Source organism: Phoenix dactylifera, chromosome 13 (assembly GCF_009389715.1).
Source record: "Phoenix dactylifera cultivar Barhee BC4 chromosome 13, palm_55x_up_171113_PBpolish2nd_filt_p, whole genome shotgun sequence".
Classification (NCBI taxonomy): domain Eukaryota; kingdom Viridiplantae; phylum Streptophyta; class Magnoliopsida; order Arecales; family Arecaceae; genus Phoenix; species Phoenix dactylifera.
In genome coordinates, this window is record NC_052404.1 from 3,850,461 (window position 1) to 3,871,277 (window position 20,817).

The 20,817-nt window shown below is 44.1% G+C and overlaps 1 long non-coding RNA gene across 1 annotated transcript; it reads right to left on the reverse strand.

The window, feature by feature from the left end:
- Positions 1–18,553: 18,553 nt before the first annotated feature.
- On the reverse strand, positions 18,554–19,425 carry LOC103701647. The gene is made up of 2 exons (XR_005514499.1): positions 19,324–19,425; positions 18,554–19,193 (listed from the first exon to the last, which is right to left on the reverse strand). It is a non-coding gene; the product is annotated as an uncharacterized LOC103701647 (long non-coding RNA).
- Between the last annotated feature and the right edge of the window lie 1,392 nt (positions 19,426–20,817).

Below are 20,817 nucleotides of genomic sequence, written 5' to 3' on the forward strand. Positions count from 1 at the left end.
GGAGGGGGTGCTCTTTCTTGGCTTCCCGTTGACGCCGCAGGGCATTCCGAGCCAAGCTCAAGGGATGACTTTGTAGATGCCCCCCACTCAGATCGGGGTCCCGCTTGTAGACTCCTGCGGATGGGGGTGCTCTTCCTTGGCTCCCCATTGACGCCGTAGGGCATCCCGAGCCGAGCTCAAGGGATAAATTTATAGATGCCCCCCACTCAGATCAGGGGCCCGCTTCACATCCGTATTTGGCGGGGTTTCTCTCTTTGGTTGTTTGTCGACTTTGAGGAGCATCCTGGCCAATTTTTGCATTATGATTATGAACTTTGCCGCGGAGACAGCCATAGTATGCCGAATTAGTCGGGGCGTTCTAGAAATTCTTGGCAACATTCAAAAGCCGCCTTTATTGATAATATATTCGAAGGTTTTCAGAGTGCCAAGTCCAAGGAATCTAGGGATTCCAGCTTGTAGGCTCCCGACCGCTGGATTCGGATGATCCGGTATGGTCCTTCCCAATTTGGGGCGAGTTTTTCTTGTTTCAAAAGTCGGAAGGCTTCGGTTTTCCTCAAGACCAGGTCGCCGACCTTGAGTGCCTTGGGCTTGACCCTGGAGTTGTAATATTGCGCCGCTCTTCGCTACTATCTTGCCATGCGAATCTGGGCGGCTTCCCTTGTTTCCTCAAGTAGGTCCAAGTTGCCTCGAAGTCGTGCCGAGTTCGTGGCGGCATCGAAGCTCTCGACTCGGTGGGAGGGCAATCCGACCTCGAGAGGAATGACTACCTCCATACCGTAAGATAAGTTGAAGGGGGTTTTCCCAGTAGGAACTCGGAAGGTTGTTCGGTACACCCAGAGGACATTGTAGAGATCCTCTGCCCACTGCCCCTTCGCTCAGTCCAATCGGGCTTTAAGCCCTTGTAGGATAGTCCGGTTGGTAACTTCTGCTTCCCTGTTGGCTTGCGGATGGGCCACCGACGTGTAGCGGATCGATACCGAGCTCGGAGCAGAACTCGTCGAACCGAGCATTGTCGAATTGGCGGCTGTTGTCGGAGATGATGACCCGGGGAAGTCCGAACCGGCAGATGATCATCTTCTAGACGAAATCTTGTACCTTTGGTTCGGTAATTTGGGCAAATGGTTCGGCCTCGACCCACTTGGTGAAATAATCGATGGCGACAATGAAGAATTTTTGTTGTCCTGTGGCCGGAGGAAAAGGTCCCAGGATATTGATTCCCCATTGGGCAAAAGGCCAAGGGGCACTGATCGGTGTTAACGGCGCCGCAAGTCTGCGTTGAATGCTGGTGTAGCGTTGGCATCGATCGCACTTTCGGGCAAATTCTACTGTGTCCTTCTGCATGGTGGGCCAGTAATACCCCTGCCGCAGAATTTTGTGTGATAGGGCTCGGCCGCCTTGGTGACTTCCATAGATTTCCTCATGTACCTCCTGTATCGCGTAATCCGCTTTCGAAGGTCGGAGAAATCTGAAGAGCGGCGATGTGAAAGATTGGCGGTATAGCTTGCCCTCATACATGATATAATGGGCAGCCGAGCGCTCGAGTTGTCGAGCCGCAAGCCTATCCGCGGGGAGGATTCCATCTCGTAGAAAGTCTATTAGGGGATCCATCCAACTGGGCTCGATTTCTGCACACAGCACTGATTCGGACTATTCCATGCTTGGCGTCTTTAAGCATTCGAGAAAGGTGCCTGGTGGAAGTTCGGCCGAGGTGGAGGTCACCAGCTTTGATAACAGGTCGGCTCTTGCATTTTTTAACCTAGGGATGTGCTGGATGTCGAAGTTGGTCAAAGTTGAAGTGATGCTTCGCACCTTTTGTAGGTATTTTACCATTGACGGTTTTCGAGCTTCGAAATCTTCCAAGACTTAGCTCACTACGAGCTGGAAGTCACTGAAAACTTCTAAGCTGGGGGCATTAATTTCTTTAGCCAACTTGACCCCGGCAATTAGAGCTTCATACTCCGCCTCGTTGTTGGAAGCGGGAAATTCAAAGCGCATAGCTTGCTCTGCCACTACTCTTTCCAGGCTAGTGAGGATGAGGCTTGCGCCGCTGCCCCCCGACGTCGAGGAGCCATCGACATGCAGAATCCACAGTCGCTCAGAAGCATTTTCTTCTGTCTAGTTGAGCACAGCCGGGGGGTCATCCGGCAATGTGGACTCTACTAGAAAATCAGCGAGCACTTAGGCTTTGATTGCCGGTCTGGGGCGATACTCCAGACCGAATTTTCCGAGCTCAACCGCCCACTTTGCAATTCTTCCGATGCGATCAGATCGCTGCAGAATTTGTCTGATGGGTTGATCGGTCAGCATGAGTATGGGGTGCGCCTGTAAGTATGGTCTGAGCCTATGGGCTGAGGTAACGAGCGCGTAAACAGTTTTTTCTAATTTAGAATATCTGGTCTCTGCATCTCGTAGGATCCAGCTGGTGTAGAATATAGGCTTCTGGTTTTTATCCTCTTCTCGGACCAGCAACGAGCTTACTGCTGTTGGGGAGACCGCAAGGTACAGAAAGAGAATCTCCCCCCGCTGGGGTTTCGTAAGCAAAGGGGGAGTGGCGAGGTAGCATCGGAGCTCTTCAAAGGCTTGCTGGCATTCTTCGGACCATACGAAGTCCTTGGGTTTCTTGAGAATTTTAAAGAAGGAGAGGCACCGCTCGGTTGATTGAGCGACAAATCTTCCAAGAGCCGTGACTCGTCCAGCGAGCTGCCGCACCTCGTGGACTGTCCTTAGAGGTGTCATTTCCAGCAATGCCTGAATCTTTTCAGGATTAGCTTCGATTCCTCGTTGCATCACCACGAAGCCGAGGAATTTTTCTGAAGTAACCCCGAAGGCGCACTTCACAGGGTTGAGCTTCATTCAGTACCTTCGGAGCGTGGAGAATGCTTCTTCCAAGTCAGCAATATGGTGACTAGCTGCCTGGCTCTTTACTAGCATGTCGTCGACGTAAATCTCCATGTTTCGTCTAATTTGATCTTTAAAGCTCTTGCTGACAAGCCGTTGATAGGTCGCACCGGCGTTTTTCAATCCAAAAGGCATGACCCTGTAACAATAGAGGCCATTATCAGTAATGAAGGCAGTTTTTTCTTTATCTTCGGATGCCATTCGGATCTGATTATATCCGAAAAAGGCATCCATAAAGGTCAAAAGTTGATGTCAGGAGGTGGCGTCAATGAGTTGATCGATCTTCGGAAGAGGGAAGCTATCCTTCGGGCAGGCTTTGTTTAGATCAGTGTAGTCTACACACATGCGCCACTTCCTGCAGCTTTCTTTACGAGGACAATGTTAGCAAGCCAATCGGGGTAAGTGACCTTCCTGATAAAGCCGGCTTTGAGGAGATTGTCGACCTCTTCGGCTACTGCTTGTTGTCGGTCAGTTGCTAGGCTCCGCTTCTTTTGTCTAACCGGCTTGTGGGTCGGTTGTACTTTGAGATGCTGGACCATCACCTCGGCGTCTATTCCTGGCATGTCGGCGGACGACCAAGCGAACATGTCCATGTTGGCCTGGAGAAACTCGATCATGTGGGCTCGAACCTCCAGGCTCAAACCAGACCCGATTTGTACAATCTGCTCGGGTCTATCATCTCTCAGGGGAATGCGAAGGAGAGGTTTGCCTAGCTCACTTCGTTGTTGTCTTGGTTCATCCTGTACTTCTAGTCCTTTAATGGGCAGTGCTTGAGGGGGGAACTCGGTTGGCTGGTTTTCTTTGAGTGCAGTTATGTAACACTGCTTCGCGATTGCTTGATCCCCCTAGACTTCGTCGACCCCTTTGCTTGTAAGGAACCGCATTAAGAGGTGATAAGTTGACACCACCACTCGAAAGGCGTTTAGCCCTGGTCGACCGAGGATGGCGTTGTAGGCCGAAGCGATCCGGACCCCAAGGAAGTTCAACTTCACAATACTTTTCCGGGGCGCACTTCTGGCCGTAACTAATAAGCTGATAACCCCTTTGACGGGCACATAGTCTCCTGTAAACCCGACCAGGGGGGTACTCATTCTTTCAAGCTGTTCTCCGGCCATTCCCATCTTTTGAAAGGCATCATAAAACATGACGTCTGCAGAGCTTCCATTATCCACCAGAACTCTTTTTACATCATAGTTTGCGATGGTAAGGAAAATCACTACAGCGTCGTCGTGGGGAGTTTCAACACCTTGTAGGCCCTCATCGGAGAAAGAGATAACCTCCGCGGTGCGTGGACGTTTCGAAGGAGCTCCTTCTTTTCGGCCTGTAGTCTCAAGCATTTTGGGCCGTCCTCTACCGATGGTGTGAATAACGCCCGCGACTGGGCGACTGTTGTTCTGCTCCTCGGACGGCTCGCGATTCTACTCCTCGGGCGCTCTCCTTTCAGGTTGGCCGGTAACAAACCGGCTCAGCCGTCATAGTCGTAGTCTTTATGGAAGCAGCAGTAATTGTCCGAGCACTTCCGTGGAACCTAGGATCGCATCTTTGGCGGGGTTCGGAGGTCGCCTCGACCCTCGATCTCCATGAGGATCTCAGCTTGGGTGAAAGAAAGGGGTGTGTACCTTCCGAACTTTGGAAGGGGTGCATACTTGTTGAACTTTTGGGTCGGAGACCTTGAATCAACCGGGCTCCGGGGCCGAAGAGGATTCTTCTCACGCTGAGAAGATTGGCTCCTTAGGCAGGAGTGCTCCTCAAGGCGTTTCTTCTTCATCTTAGCTGGCTGCTCGGCCGCCTCTTGTCAAAAGGCCATGGCTTCTTCGGCCTTGGCGTACTTCCGGACTCTGGCCAACATCTCGGCAAAGTTGATGGGGAAGCTTTTCTCGATGGACAAGAGGAATTTGTAAGATCGAGCTCCAGTCTTTAATGCTGACATGGTGATTGACTGGTTAAGATCTCGAACTTCCCACGTAGCCGAGGTGAAGCGGTTGATATAATCTTTCAGAAGATCCCCTTCCCAATGCTTAATAGCAAAGAGGGAGTCTGAATTCCAACGTTGACGTCGGCTAGCAGCAAAGTGGATGGCAAGTTGCCTTCCCAATTGTTCGAAAGAGAGAATCAAACTGGGTTTCAATTCGAAAAACTAGAGGCGAGTTGTTTTGTGGAGAGTTGCTGAGAAGGCCCTACAAAGCAGGGTATCTGTGGCTCCTTGGAGAGTCATGAGAGCTTTGTAGCTCTCCAGGTAGTCTAGAGGATTAGAAGAACCATCATACGGCTCCATCTGTGGCATCTTGAATCTCTGAGGAATCGGCTCATCTGCGACCGATCGCGGGAACAGGGACTTGGTCGTGAAGTCGACGTCCATGTCGTGCCGGGAAGCCTAGTCTCGGAATGTTTGGATCTGTCGCTCCAGCTCCTCGACCTTCCTATTGAGTCCTGGCGAGGACGTCGTCGCTTGTGGTTGGCGGGGTCTCCCCGGCTCCTGATTGACACTGCAGGCACCCCGACACAGGGCAGACCCTGCCTCCGATGGCTGCTCTCGCGACCAAGGGGTTAGGCTTCGACATAGGCTTCCTGGATGACAATGGCGCGGTGAGCTTTCTCGGCTCGAAGACCGGACTTAGTGGAGACTTTGATGACGACGGGGCTCCCTTTCGCCCGCCGTATGGTGTCTGGCAGGGGAGCGATGTCGCGGGTGATATCCTGCGGACTCGCACCCACGAAGGAGGGGCACAAATTGGGCCTCGCTTCGTTGTAGGCCCTGAACAGCTGCAGTCAGCGTCTGGACCTGCTGAAAGAGCAGGTAAATCATTCTGGCTGGATTTGCGGGACTTGGTCCGCTAGCACGGGCACCGCAGAGGGTCGATATTGGCGAGAGCGGCCGAGTAGCGGGACCCAGCTGCTCGATGTACTCGGAGCTCCATGACTCCTTAACTTCATGATCACAACTCAGGCCCTTCCTCTAGCGCCAAAAATGTTGTGGTTCAAATCTGGCCCGAGGGTGACCACGCTGATGGAGCCGAGGGAGCTGCCGGTGTTGGAAAAGAGAAGACAGGAGTCACCTCCTGCACGACGACCACGGACCTACACAAAGCCTCACCGGTGGGGTTCCAGTGAAAGCCCTCCGACTATCAAGTTAGAGTGGAGATAAATTTTGTCCAGCCAAAAAAAGATCCCTTAGAAATTACTTGACCGAGCTATTTATAGCCTCGGTGGAGTGGTCTAGGTGGCGAAGGTACTGTCAGCCCTCATCATGGGAGGGCGTGGCTCTGAGATGGATGACGCGCAACTCAGGCTAGCTGGTGACGTGCGGTATGGCCCGTTCTTAAGAATGGTAGGGTATTGACAGTCACGGCAGGGTATGGTCGGAGTAGTCAAGGTGCTGTCTGACCGCTGCTGGCCGGTTATGGAGATAGGATATGGTAGTGTGGTGGAGTACGGCCACGTAGGTGAGTGTAGGCCCGCACATAGGTGTGGTCATTGGCGAGGCCGAGCTTGTTAAGCAGTCGCGTCATGCGTTTGACGAGATCGGCTTGGCGGATGTTGGGAGTAGCTCGGCCTTTTGGATTTCGAGGTGTGCTCGTTGAAGCGCTCCAAGCTCGAGAGTCGAAGCATATCGCTAGAGTCAGTGCCCCGAGTCTGGTCAAGACAGGTCGGCGATTGTCTGGAGGTACCCCGAGCTTTCGGCGGAGTTTCAAGGACGAGCTGGCCCTGGGCTGAGGTGAAGATTCAATCGTCCGTCGTTGATATTTACTGGACTGAAACTGCGCGGCCTTTTAGTTGTGTGCTGAACGATCCATTTTTCCCTCTATCGTGTGTGTGTGTGTGTGTGTGTGTGTGTATATATATATATATATATTTCTAGGCTGATTTGACCCTAGCTACACCCAACGAATTTCTAGCAATTCTCCCGCCATGCTGCAGAGAGCTGGAGCTCATGTGGATCCTTGGATTTCCAACATAATTGTGGTGGAATGCAACAAAATATTGTGACCATGTAACATAGGGGCCTATACTACATGGAACACATGCCAAAAAATGGACCCCAAGTTTTGAAAGCATTCCATGGCATTCGTTTTGGTTAAATTGTTATGAATTTATTATTTTCATGAAGAAGTTTTAATCAAATCATGGATTTTAATAGGCCACAACATTAATTTGGTCAAATACTCTGAAAGTATTGTTTCTATGTGCAAGCTATAATCAACTTGTGGATCTTAATAGGCCTAATTAGATTTTTTATGGGCTTGTTCACATTATAACAATTGGACTTATAATGGGTGCCCATGTCTAGGCCTCAAATGCTACATTCATGGTGAAAAGTGTTTAGTTGCTTGTAACTAGGCTAGATATGGGCAATTGAGTTGCATTTGAGTTCCTTTTGCTACATTTAGAGATACAGCCAAAAATGATCGCATCCCAATATGGAGGCTCTGAATGTAGCTTTAAACGACCACCATCACCTCCCTAGATATCATAATAATTATACGATAATAATATTGTTGTAATTGTAATAATAAAACTTTATAATATTATCATAATTCTTATTATAGTAGTTCCTATATGATAAATAGCAACTAATATCATAATATCAAATAGTAATGAAATATTTATTATATAATTATAATATACTATAATTATTATATTATGCATAATATATTAAAATATTATTATATTAATCTACTATATTTATATTATAGTATTGTAATAGTTATATAGTATGATAATATGATATGATAATATTACTGGAACTAATGTTTCTATGTCACTTATAAGATGATCACACCCTCTACAAACTACCAAGCATGGAAACTGCAAATGTAGTTTTCAGATGCGAGCAAGCTGAATAGGTACTTTGCAAATATAAATTTATATTTTTAGCAACAACTATGTTTAAAAATATATGACCCAGAAATGCAAGTAACCAAACGGCTCCTTAATTTGCTATTACTCATTGCTGAGTGGAGTTTGAAATAGTTGTTATATTTTTTAAACTTCTATCCACAGAAGATATCAGTTTTCCTTGATGGTATGTGTTTTTTAATGAAGGCATTTGAGAATTCTGACCATCGAACCATCTCTTTCTCATGTGCGCGTGCGTGTGTATGTGTGCGAGTGTGTTTTTTAGTATTTTGCAGAACTTTCCATATGCCACATGGATGCTGGTATTAATGATATTAAAATTAGTTTGCTCAGCTATCATAACATTTATTACTTAATATATAACAAATATTAATGATAGCCATTTTAATGTGCATGCCATTATTAAAGTTTATTGTTTAATATGCAACAAAAAATTTGGATATTGAAATCTTTTATTTATTATAATCCGTAACATTATCATACTGAATTTTCAAAATAGTTAAAAAATAATAGAAAAACTGGTGCCCCACATACCATGCATGTTGATATTAATGTTACCAATAGTAATGAGGAGAGTTTCTATATAAAACCACAGTTTGTACGGAATTCTCTAAACACTATATATATGGAGGCGAGTATTAGTAAAGCCGATATTAATGGTCCAAGGTTCACCATGGTAATTATTAAAGTTTATTGTTTAATATGTAATAAAAGAGTAGGTATTAAATTTTTTATTTATTATAACTTATTATGTTGCTATATTGTATTTAGAAAAAAAAGAAAAATATTGGTATGGAGTTATACACTAGTTATATATACTATTAGATGTTGAAACTATCAATAAATATATTTCCAAGCATCAGGTATGGCCTCAACTTCAATTGCCCATTCATAAACTGAGAATCCATGCAAACGCATGGACCAGTGAGGGCAAGCAAATGACCGTTATTTAAAAGACGACACCCGGAGAAAGCCGACAACACTACCCAGGACCCTCGAGCATCGACCCGGCTCAGAATCCTACTTTTGTACCTTTTTCCATGCAGCACTGCCCCCAAAAGAAACAAAACCGTATGCGTTTCCATCCCATGCAAGCAAAACTTTTCCTAGGTTTTGTATCAGATAGGTCCCAATCCGGCGCTTGGTTTCAGTGTACCGTTGCCGTATAAGGCATGGCCTAGACCGAACCCTGATAAATCCACAGAGAACCACAGGAGAAAGAAGAGAGTTCTCAGGATAAAAGAGTTCCAAAGAATTATCCGAGCAAGAGATTTGAATGGTGGACTATAGGATGAAAGAGATTGAATACCTGGTCCTGGCCTGACCTCTCTGTTCTCTGCTGGGTTTGAAGGTGGTGGTGGTGGCGGTGGTGGTGGTGGCGCGGCAGAGGGCAAAGCCCACGCGTGGTCAGCTCCTGCCCTCGTGTCAGCTGTCAGGTGGTCAGTGTCCCTGGGTCAGGGGCACGGCCTAGTCTCCAGGATTTCAGCTCTAGTGCTGTGTAGAGTCTCGGAAGATGAGAGAAGTAGAGGAGGAGGAAGAGGTCATGGGAGGCAAGGAAAAGCTGCTGCTTTTCCACCATTCTGTGACACCGGAGGGCATTCGGATGGATGCCTCTCCTTCTCTCTCTAAACTCGCTCCGTGCCTCTTTATCTGAGCCCGTGACGATGGAGCAGAGATGTTACCATCTCCTGATCATTTCGCGTGCATGCAAATGCAGGGAAGTACAGTACTTGGCTTCTCCACCCTGCTGCTAGTTAAAGCTGTCGTCGGATTGATATTTTATATACTGGGCCTGGCCTCGTAGTTGGGCTGCGGAGGGATGTCGATGGGCTGAGGCCTGGAGAAGAACGGGCCTCATGGGGCCTCAAAGTTAGGAAGCTTCAAGGAGTAGGGTGGAAAGACTAAGGACTGATTTGGGCTAGATCAGGGCTGAAAAGTTCTCTAGCTAGGTTTTGGTCAAGCTCAGACCGGATACTTTTAGCTAGGTTTCAACCCAAGGTTGAGTTCACTCGCCAATTGCCACTCCAATTATCTTCACCATAAAAATTGAAGATCGACTGCTCGAGGTGAAATTTATTCCAAGGAATGTGCTTGAGCGATATGACATGAATTATCAGCTCGCCTTTCTTATTTATATCTATTATTTTTTCTCGATTGTTTGCCTTAATATATGATTCGTTTCATTCTCGTCTTTAAATTATTTATGAATGTAAGTGACATTCTAGAATAAGTTAGCATGGTCAAATCCGTTTAACAAGCGAGGATTAAAGTGGTTTGGCATGGTTGCACTGAGTCCCTGATTCTGGATATATTAGCATTTCAACAAGTATTATAATATAATGAATTGTCATCTGATCTGTAAAGATGGACATAAAAGAACTGAACCTTTGCATCACAAGAGCTAGAATACTTGGAAATTGCACTCTACACAACTTAGGTATGCAAGAATCATATTAAACAATAAAAACATCATAAGCATAGTCTTGGAAGCCCACCTAATTAATAGAATCCAACAGAGAAATCGGTGGATCAGGAGAAAGGCACACATAATCCCAATACTTATCCACCTTGCGTCCTTGTCCGGACCTCTGGCCCTCAGAAAATCTCCACCTGTAAGAGAGCACATGGAATGATCTTTCCCTTGCCAAGAGATGCGTTCTCGTCTTTTGCATACCCCAGTACTCATTGAGAAGCAGGGAATCCAAGGAATACCTATAAAGGGAGACATAGTACATTAAGAGCCAATACTTTGGGTTGCGCGCTCTCTCTCTCTCTCTCTCTCTTTTTGTTACATCCCTGCCTTGTTAGAATAATTTCAAAATATGGGCTTACACTGATTACGTATTTTTGTTTTATAAAACGGGTTAAACGTATGGCTCAGCATGGTACTATAGTTAAGCCCAATATGATATGTGATCATTTTCATTTATGGGCTTTGTGCACCTTAGATGTATAGGATTAAGTCCTATTTAATGTGGTAATTTTGGTATGTAGGCCAGGAAACCCAATTAGGGTTTTGGAGCCTTTAATGGGAAGGCTCCTCTATGTTTCCTATATATAGGCTAGGTCCCCCTCTTCTCTCCATATGGTTGATAGCTTGCCCCATTGACGGCTATCCTTTGTGAGGAGCAAGGAAGGGAAGATCCAGCCGCTATTATTCCAGGTGATTAAAGAACGTATTCAATATGTCTTCCGCAGGTATATCTCTCAAACTTGAATACGCTATTTATTGTGATTCTAATCTTAGCATGTTATTATTTTTATATTTAACATGCCTCACACACATCGGGTGTGAGTGTAGTCTATAAAGTCAGAAAGAAGGAGAAAATACAACGAAGGCGGCGTTGAGGCGTGAGTATCCTTGGTTGCTCTTTTTTGAAAAAGGAAGAAAAGTAAGAAAATTCTTATATGGGGAGAAAGAGGACGTAGCTATGGTCAAGTAGATTTTTGCTTAAATCCAATCAGATCTACGTTCGACAATAGAAATCTTACATCAACGATCACGGACATCGGATGTAATCTACTATGTCTAAACTACTTACACACAAAAAATTATACAATTTGGAGACTCCTAGCTTATACATCAAGTGATCAAAAATTTGAATAATTCAAATAATTAAATTATATATATATATGTATTATAAGCTAGAGATTTTGAAATTATATAATTTTTGGTGTATATATAAGCAGTTTAGACACGGTAAAAGCTCTCTCTCTCTCTCTCTCTCTCTCTCTCTCTCTCTCTCTCTCTCTCTCTCTCTATATATATATATATATATATATATATATATATATATATATATATTCTCATCTAGGTTTGCACTTTGGGTAAAAGCATGAGGTTGCCAAATTGCTTTTGGGGTGAATGAAATAAGAGAGATTTGTCATGGTGAGCTGGTAGGCCGGAGCTGCGGATTTGATCGTGGGAGGAGATGATTGGTGCAAGGATCGAAGAGGAAGAGCAGGTGAATTCATGGGGGGAGCTGGAGTTTGTTGGGTGCAATGTCTAATTGAGATCGATTCATATGGTTTGGAATAGAAGGAACGAGAGGAGAAATGAGAAGGATGGGAATGGGATTGAAGGGGAACACCAGATGGGAGGAGAAGTGAAGGGACCATGGTAAGACCTGAGGTAAAGGTTTTTGGGCGAGTAATGGGCAGGAGATGAAGGTCAGACCCCGATTTGTTTGAATGTGCTTGATGGAGGTCGGACCTAACCCGAACTACAGGAATGTTGTGGTGTAGAGAGTTTGGCAGGTTTACGCGACCAAAACAATTTGACTAGAGTTATTATAAATTGTTTAACATAGCTGTACTAAATTAAGCATGCAACCAAAACCAGGCCGAGATTTGATTCAAAGGAATGACCATGCATATGGTTATTACCAAACCTGACGCAAAAGCGCATCACTTCAGACCATGGTACGCCATACTTTATCAAACCGAGTGGTATGGAGTATGCCATACTAGTTCGGAATAGATATTCGGTATAAGGAGTGTATCGATATTCAGTATGCCGAATTGACCTTCATACCGGACGTACCAATATAATAATAGAATAGCACCAATATAGAACCCGATACCGAGATGGCGTATCTTGCTTCAGACCGTTGCTATGCTCCAGCGGGCACATGATTACCGATCCACTCTTTCACTTCCTCTCTTACCAATTTCATTGACACAATACGGTTCATAGATGCGTGGGCAAAGATTTGATGACCACCAAGTCCAAGGAGCACCAAAGCCGTGCCATCAGTCCCTTGCCTACTGATCACTGCAAATTTCATTCAGGCTATTTTCATATCGTTGATCTTCTATCATTTCAATGGCTCAAACATGAAACAATTCTTCTGCATGAGACCGGGCGCCAACAAAAATATCTGATGTGTTTTCTTTTAAATCCACAATCTTTTTAGTACATCTGCAATGAGGAGTATTGAATCGTGATACCAGATGATGACACTTTCGTTCAACTGGAATGTCCGAAAGTAATTTGTACTAAGATGACTTTTGGTATGAGGAACCCCATCAGAGCTCTCTTGGAGTCATTGAATTGTTTCTAAGTTGTTCAAGCTTATGAATATACATCATAAATGGAAGAAAAGTAATGAAACTGTGTGGAGTATTATTATGCTTTGCAAGAAGTGGATTTGGTCTTTTTTTAAGGGTTCCCATTTAAAAAAGTGTGGGTTGCCTGATAAATTCATTTCATGATTTAGGAAATGAATATAAAAACTGCAAGGGTCTATATAAGCGCATGTTTAGTCCCACATAGATTATGTAATGGATAGATAATTAAGGAACCCAAATAATTTCTTCCGGCTAGCATTTTTAGGTAATTTGAAGAAAAATAATGAACAACCTTTTAGATATCTTGATATATCATTGATCAAATCAATAGTTAAGGTTTAGTAACTTAATGAGTCGATAAATGATTTTGGATAGGTTCAATATTCAAATTGCAATACCAAAATTCAAATGGCTTCTCTATGTTGATCCATCATTTAATTAGTATGAAACTTAAATTGAAGAAATTTTCAAATCACCTTCAAAACCTGTGATAATGCCAGTTATATGACTTTTCATACGTCAAACATTGTCAATTGCCAAAATGAATGTCAGGTTGTCTTTTATTTTTTATTTTTTATTTGAGAAGGATTGTGGAGTGGGATGCAAATTAGCTGAGCTAAGACTAGTTGGCCTAATATTTAAGCCTATGAATATTATACGAATGATATTTCATTAGCTTCTAAAAGTTCCTTAATCAAAGTATCGGCAAGAATTCTATAGATCCTTCAAATGGCCATCGTCCCTAAATTAGTGCAAATTTCAAATTTCACTGTTTTGTTGGATCAATTTAAAATCTGAACCGTATGAAGAATTTTGATATTCTTCTAATTCACTTTTTATAGAATTTTAATTACATTTAATCATTTATAGTTCAAGACGTGTTCAACATTGAAGTAACAGATATTACTAGCTACGATCATAGAGCTTTGGATCTATTGGATCATTCCCAAAATTTGATCAGTTGAATCATATTATTATGGGTTATCAATCTAATGCCACATGAATGGCCTGCGATGCTATGTAAGCATATGAGTACAACAAGTTAGTTTACATGGGATGGGTTAATCAAATATGAAGCTACTAAGGACCCAAAATCCAAGATTTCATTGAATCAAGTTGATGGAACGACCAACATGGCTCAAATTTGTAGTCTGTGGGCTAGGAAATATTGGATCTCGCCGAGCTAAAAGAAATAGATGGCTCAAATTTGTCATCTGAAGTCAGAGGTTCAAATCCAAAGACCATAGGCTCAAATTAATCATTATGGTGGCACTAAATTATCCAATAATCAAGCTAGATAAATTAGATTTGTCATCACTCAAGGCCCAAATTCTGAAGCTTGTAGAGATCAAAGTTTTGTTTAGCCGGACCATTTGATAAGATAGTGATTTATGCCCGAACCTACAGAGCTTAAAGTTTCAGATATAGCGCAGCTAGATGATTTGATCAGCCAAAGGCTCAAATCTAGAATATGCGCAATCCAAGGTTGTAACTTAGCTTATATAGATCATTTGATGCCGCACGCATTGGGCTTAAACATCCAAATCTAGAGTTGAATGCCTTGAAAGATTAAGTGATAATTTTAGTTGAATTAGAGTTGAATTCGTTGAAAAATTGAACATAAAGAGCCCATCAAGCACAATCCCATCAAGGTGATATATCTGCTTGTATGAATTATATGATGAGTTCAATGAATCAAATATAGAGCCCATCAAGCACAATCCCATATTTGGTTGAACAGTGCTAGATCCAACACCTTTAACTTCTCAAGCTTGTGTGTTTTGAGATTCATTGCTAAATCCTAATCCTATTAAGATTTTTCTTTAGTTGGTCATTAGTTTAAATGACTTTAGAATTTTATTTCTAGTTTTATTATACTTAGTTATTCCTTCTAGAATAGTATTCAAGTCTTATCTTTTAGTGGGTATTGATTTTTGAATTTGAGTAGGAATCAAACATCCACCCATATGATGCTCCATTTAAAGAGATCTTTGGTGTCTCTTTTAGAGTGATGTGAGAAAAGAGAAAGAAGGAGAGAATGAGAGTTGGCCTTATTGGTGAGGAGTGAGAGAGAGCCTTTTTGTGCGGCTCAATTTTTTAATTAATTTTTTTTCTTCCTCATAATTAGTTTTCTTCCAACATCTTTTTTTTATTTTTATTTCGTATTTATTCTAGATCTTGGGTCAATACGGTTGATCTACTTTGCATAGCGTACTGTTCTACATAGTATTAGAGCAAAGTTGGTCGAGCAGTTTGCGGCTTCAATCAGATTTATTTGAAGCATAGTTTTTGGAGCGGCAACTTGATTATTGGTGGTTCGTGTGTTCGTGACTCGGCATAGTTAAAGAGCTCCTAGTAATTCGTTATGCAGTGGTGTAAGCGTATGGACTCTTGTTTGATGATTCAATATGCATGACCTCACTGACATCAATATGGTTGCTTTTGCTACTACTGCTTATCTTCGCAAGTTGAACAATAGCTGTTATCCAATTTGGAAGACTATTGTCAAGCCTTATTTGATAGGATAAGATTTATAGGATATCTTGGATGAGTCAAAAACGATGCCAACGATAACGAGACAAAAGTGGATTCTAAAACTAGGAAGGTAATGTGGATTATTCAAATTTCGATTGATAGAGAAAATTATCTCTATATCGAGGATATACAAGAGCCAAAGAAAGCATGGGATATTCTTGTGGTCGTTCACTCATTCAAGTAGGATGAGATATCTTAAACATAAGTTGCATGAAGTGTGGATTTTAGTGCCAGACTTTCCTAAAAATCTAGATGATCAAGAGCCAAATTGGTTTAAAGATAAAGATTTGAATCAAGGGGAGCTTGATCCGTTAGAGACCGGTTCAAATTTGGAAGACTTAAAGCATGACAAAGTTGATCGGCTTGAGGATCAACCAAATCCAGAAGAAAATCTAGAGCTAGAAGAGCTTGATCAGGTGGATATTGTATCAAGTTTAAAAGAAATCATGATTGAAGAACTAGTTGTTTCTGAAATTGCATAGAAAGAGTCAAAGGATGCTACAGTTGATTCATCCATAGAGATCCGTACTGAAGAATCAAATAATATAGAAGAAGAGTCTTATGTCGAATCTATCCAAGATATGGATATTTTTTATGAAGATTTAGTGAGCTATGAGGTTGAAAAGCTGACTAATTTTGAAGTAGTTTCAGTGGAGATAATTCATGTTATGCCTTGGTACTCGACAAAAATTTTAGTATATCAATTGATTTTGAAGCTACTCCAAAGTTTGAGCTATTAGAAGATTCTATGCATGAGGATTTGATTTCATATAGAATTGTTTCTATATTCCCTCGTGTTCTATTGTTTTTTTTAATAATTTTCTCTCTCATTGAGAAAGCCATCCAATGGGGATGGGGTATTGACCAGACGCTTGCCAAACAGGTAAAATGACAAAAACGATACCCAAGGCAAAAACAACAACCAGCTAGAGCATAAAAACAACTATACTTCCAAATAGGTTTGCATATTAATTGTCAATACCAGGCCATGGCTCTTTCTTCCATGTTTCTTTCTTTTCTTTATCCTTTGATGGTATCATGACTGTTGTGGTTCAAATTTGGCCTGAGGGTGACCACGCCGGTGGAGTCGAGGGAGCCGCTGGTTGTTGGAAGAAGAAGACGGGAGCCACCTCCTGCGCGACGGCGGCAGACCTGCACAAAGCCTCACCGGTGTTTCCGATGAGGGCCCTCCGACGATCAAATTAGAGTGGGGTAAATTTGGTCCAGCCAAGAGTCCCTTAGAAGTTACCTGACCGGGCTATTTATAGTTCCGGTGGAGAGGCTCAGGTGGCAGAGGCATTGTTCGCCCTCATCATGAGAGGGTGTGGCTCTGAGCCGAATGGTGCGCAGCTTAGACTGTTTGATGGCTTGTGGTGTTGTCCGTTCTCGAGAACGGTAAGGCATTGACAGTCACAGCAGGGTATAGCCGGAATAGTCATAATGTCGTCCTTTGGCTGTTGAGGGCCAACTATAGAGACGTGGTACGTTAGTGTTGTAATGTACGGTCATATAGGAGGGCATAGGCACGCACATGGGTGCGGTTGTTGGCGAGGCCAAGCTCGTTGAGAGGTCGCATCATGCGTTTGGCGAGGTCGGTTAGACGAGCGCTGGGGGTAGCTCGGCTCTCTAGATTCCAATGTGTGCTCGGTGGAGTGCCCCGAGCTCGAGGGTCGGGGCATATTACTGAAGTAGGCGCCCCGAACTTAGTCAAGGGAGTCGGCAAATATCTGAAGTCGATGGAGCTTTTGGCGGAGTCCGAAGCCGAGCTGGTTCTGGGCCGGACTGAGGATTCGACCGGATGGTGTTGGCATTTATTGGGCCAGAATTGGGCGACCTTTTAGCTGTGAGCAAAACGATCCATTTCGCCCCCCATCAATGACCATCTAGCAAATACTTTTTCTCTTGTGTAATCACGCTGAAAGTTTGAAAAAAAATATCCTTTAATATAGAATTGAAATTGAAAACAAAAAATTGCCCAGTGTGGAGTGCCCCGAGCTCGAGGGTCGGGGCATATTACTGAAGTAGGCGCCCCGAACTTAGTCAAGGGAGTCGGCAAATATCTGAAGTCGATGGAGCTTTTGGCGGAGTCCGAAGTCGAGCTGGTTCTGGGCCGGACTGAGGATTCGACCGGACGGTGTTGGCATTTATTGGGCCAGAATTGGGCGACCTTTTAGCTGTGAGCTAAACGATCCATTTCGCCCCCCATCAATGACCATCTAGCAAATACTTTTTCTCTTGTGTAATCACGCTGAAAGTTTGAAACATATCCTTTAATATAGAATTGAAATTGAAAACAAAAAATTGCCCAGCACAATAAAGACACAAATGTGCATAAACAAACAATCTTCTCAACTTTTCCCATTACATTTTTTTTTAAGAGAGAAACACTGTTGTACTTTAAAGGCTCGTTTGGTTCACGGGTCAACGAAAAAGTAATGAGATGCCTTTTGTTTGGTTGGAGTTTTCAAAGAAAGAAAACAGAAAAGTTGTATTCCAATGGGAATATGATTCCCACGTTTCATGCATTTTTTCAATGAGAAACAGGGAAAAGTTACTTTTCCGTGAGTTGAAAATCACTCCATTTTTATTTTTTTCTAAAAAAAGTCCTTCGGGATTAAAGAAGCATTAAAGATCTAATTTTTATTAAGGATATAATAGAAATTACACATAATTTTTCAAAAAAATGGATGGTCAACCAAACATAAGCACCCTAAAAATCTATCACTTTTTCATTGTCAATCAAACATGCCAAAAGTACTTTTTCAGACATGCTCTTCCCAAGAATCTACTTTTAGGAATTATATTCTAAGAAGGAAAAATATTTTCCGCAAACCAAACGTGCCCTAAAGCTTTGAGTGCTTCTAAACTTCCGATGATTAATGCTCTCTATGTTCTCTTTCCCATTCTTAGATATGCAATTTTCCCATTCTTTGTCGTCGGAAAAGGGAGACACCAATCATTTCATCGATTTTCTAGAAATGACTGCAACAGGCAAGCAATTTAATCCCTGTATCATCTTTGTCTCTGCACTCTATTTGTGCTCTTGGGTGTTTCTTGCAACAAAAATACTCAGTTGCCTCCATTATAAAGTTGAGATCTGAGCACATATTCCTGCAGCCCACATTGTAACGAAATGATACTTCGCAAGCTTCGTGTCCTTTTTCATGCAGTCTACAAATTTAGGCATCAAGAATGAATGACAAAAGAAAATTTACTGAGGCTCCTTCTAAGTTTCACATGCTCTTCAGGTGAAACATATCACACCACCCACTGATCATTCGCTAACAAGCCTCAATCCAAGAAAACCCCGCAAAGTACTTCCACTCAAAGAGAACAGCACAAAACTTAGACAAGCACCAGCCTCTTGATAGACTGGCTTAGAGAGAGAGAGAGAGAGAGAAAACAAAAGAAGAGAAGTTGTCCAAAAAGAAAGATCAAACATATATAGATAGGTAAAACTAAAAAGGAAGCTCATAGTGGAAGAAGACTGGAACAATCACAAGCACTCAAAACGATCAAACTCACACTGAATCATGGCGTCCTCAGGAACCACCATCAGATGGCTTCTTCTCCGATTTAGCCCCCGCGGGGCGCCCGCTTGGGAGCGGCACCCTAGTCTGAGCATCGACAGCCGCAGCCGCAGCAACATCGGCACGAACCGTGGCGCCGGCGCCGGCGCCGCTGGCCACGCCCCCCTCGCATCGGCCCTTGGGTGGCTCCTCTTCAGCGACATCAAACGCCACAGGCAGCGCCTGCGACGCTTGTCTCCGGTGGCGAGACATGGTGGTGAAGGGAACCGAAGAGACAGAGACCGCAAGAGAGCTTTGCAGTGGCTAAATAGTGGGTGCACGCGTAGCCATTAATGGATGAGAGCAAACGAGCACCAAATTGGAAGGATGGTTAATTAGGTGAGAAGATTAAAGAGTAGAGGGAGAGAGAGGGAGTACGTGTGTGACTGCGTACCTCTATGGGCGAGTGGGAGTCCACTTATTTGGGAGGGGCGGCCGCCGGTGGGGAACCATGGGACCTTTTGGGGGCCGGGGGATTGGTTAGAACAAAATGAGGGTGGGGGGGTGACGTTCCTCCACGTGTCAGGGCAGTCTGATAAAGGCTCGGTGGGTGGCAATGATGTGCGACTCGTCAGGGTCCTCGATCCGGGGGCGCGAAAGTTACTCGACCAAGTCCTATTATTTGTGGGGCCCGCTCCGACTTTGTCGCCCGGCCATGGACTGGACAGCACCTCCCTTGATCCGGCTCGTGCCTCTCGTGTTTGTGTCGGACAAAAGGTGTCGGCTTGGTCGCAACGCGGTTCCATGGGCTATGACCTGGGCCAAATCCAAACTGTACATTTTGTAGGCAATTTCATCGGTCTGCATGCGGGACTTGGAAGCGAGAAGGTGATTCGGGCTGGGCCAAGACTTCCATGTGGGGTGAAAAATGAGTGGCATGAAGGGATGGCAGTATTGTCTTTATTGCTTTCTCGTGATCCGGCAGATTGTACTCATATTAAAATTATATAAAATGAGTAGCCATTTTTATCCAAAAAAAAAAGAATGGCAGTATTTATCTTAGCAGACGTGAGGTGAGGATCCCCCTCAATATTTGTCTTGCAGAGATGACGAGACGGTGGACCACGCGCTGTTTCAATGCATATGGGCAAGGAGGACTTTGCAGCTTTCAGGTCTCTTTCAAGGGGGGCAGAGGGATTCTTTCGTTCAAGCCATTCGACGATGGGCAGATAACCCTCGACAGTTTTTTCTGGTTATTGCGGCTACTTGCATAGCCTAGCAGATCTGGCTGGCCAAAAACGCTCGGATCTTTGAGGGACGCAGGACGTCTCCAAAGTTTGTGGTGGAGCGAGCCTGAGTACAGGCAATTGAGCTCAGTCGTGTTGTCATCTCTAAAGGGCTTTTGATAACTCGGGACATCTGAAACTCCCATTCAGCTCAGCTTGCGCCACGTGTGGTATTCTTCATCTGGAAGTCCTCACCTCCGAGTTTTCTCAAGATCAATTTTGATGGCTCAGTTTTTTATGGCGGGGATAGAGGGGGAGCGGGTTTTGTCATTAGGGATTCTAGAGCGAGGGTCTTGGCAGTTGGGGTTGTCAATTATCTGATACCTCGGTCCCTGGTGCGAAGTTGAGGGCTGCATGAGCCAGCCTCCGATATGCGCAGCGTATTTTGCAAGCCAGCTCCATTCTGATGGAGGGAGACTCGGCCATAGTGATTCGATGGATCCAGAAGGGCCCGACCAGGATGAGGACGGACCACCCCCTGACCCGAGACATTTGGAAGATGGGCAGTGATGGAATAGCCTTTCAGGCCAAACATGTATATAGAGAGGCAAATCAGGCCGCGGACTGGGTTGCGGCTCATGTAGCCAACCACACGGGAGGTACGCTGTGGACGACTAAGGGTGAGTTACTTAGGGCACTTCGGGACATTTTATTTTTCGATT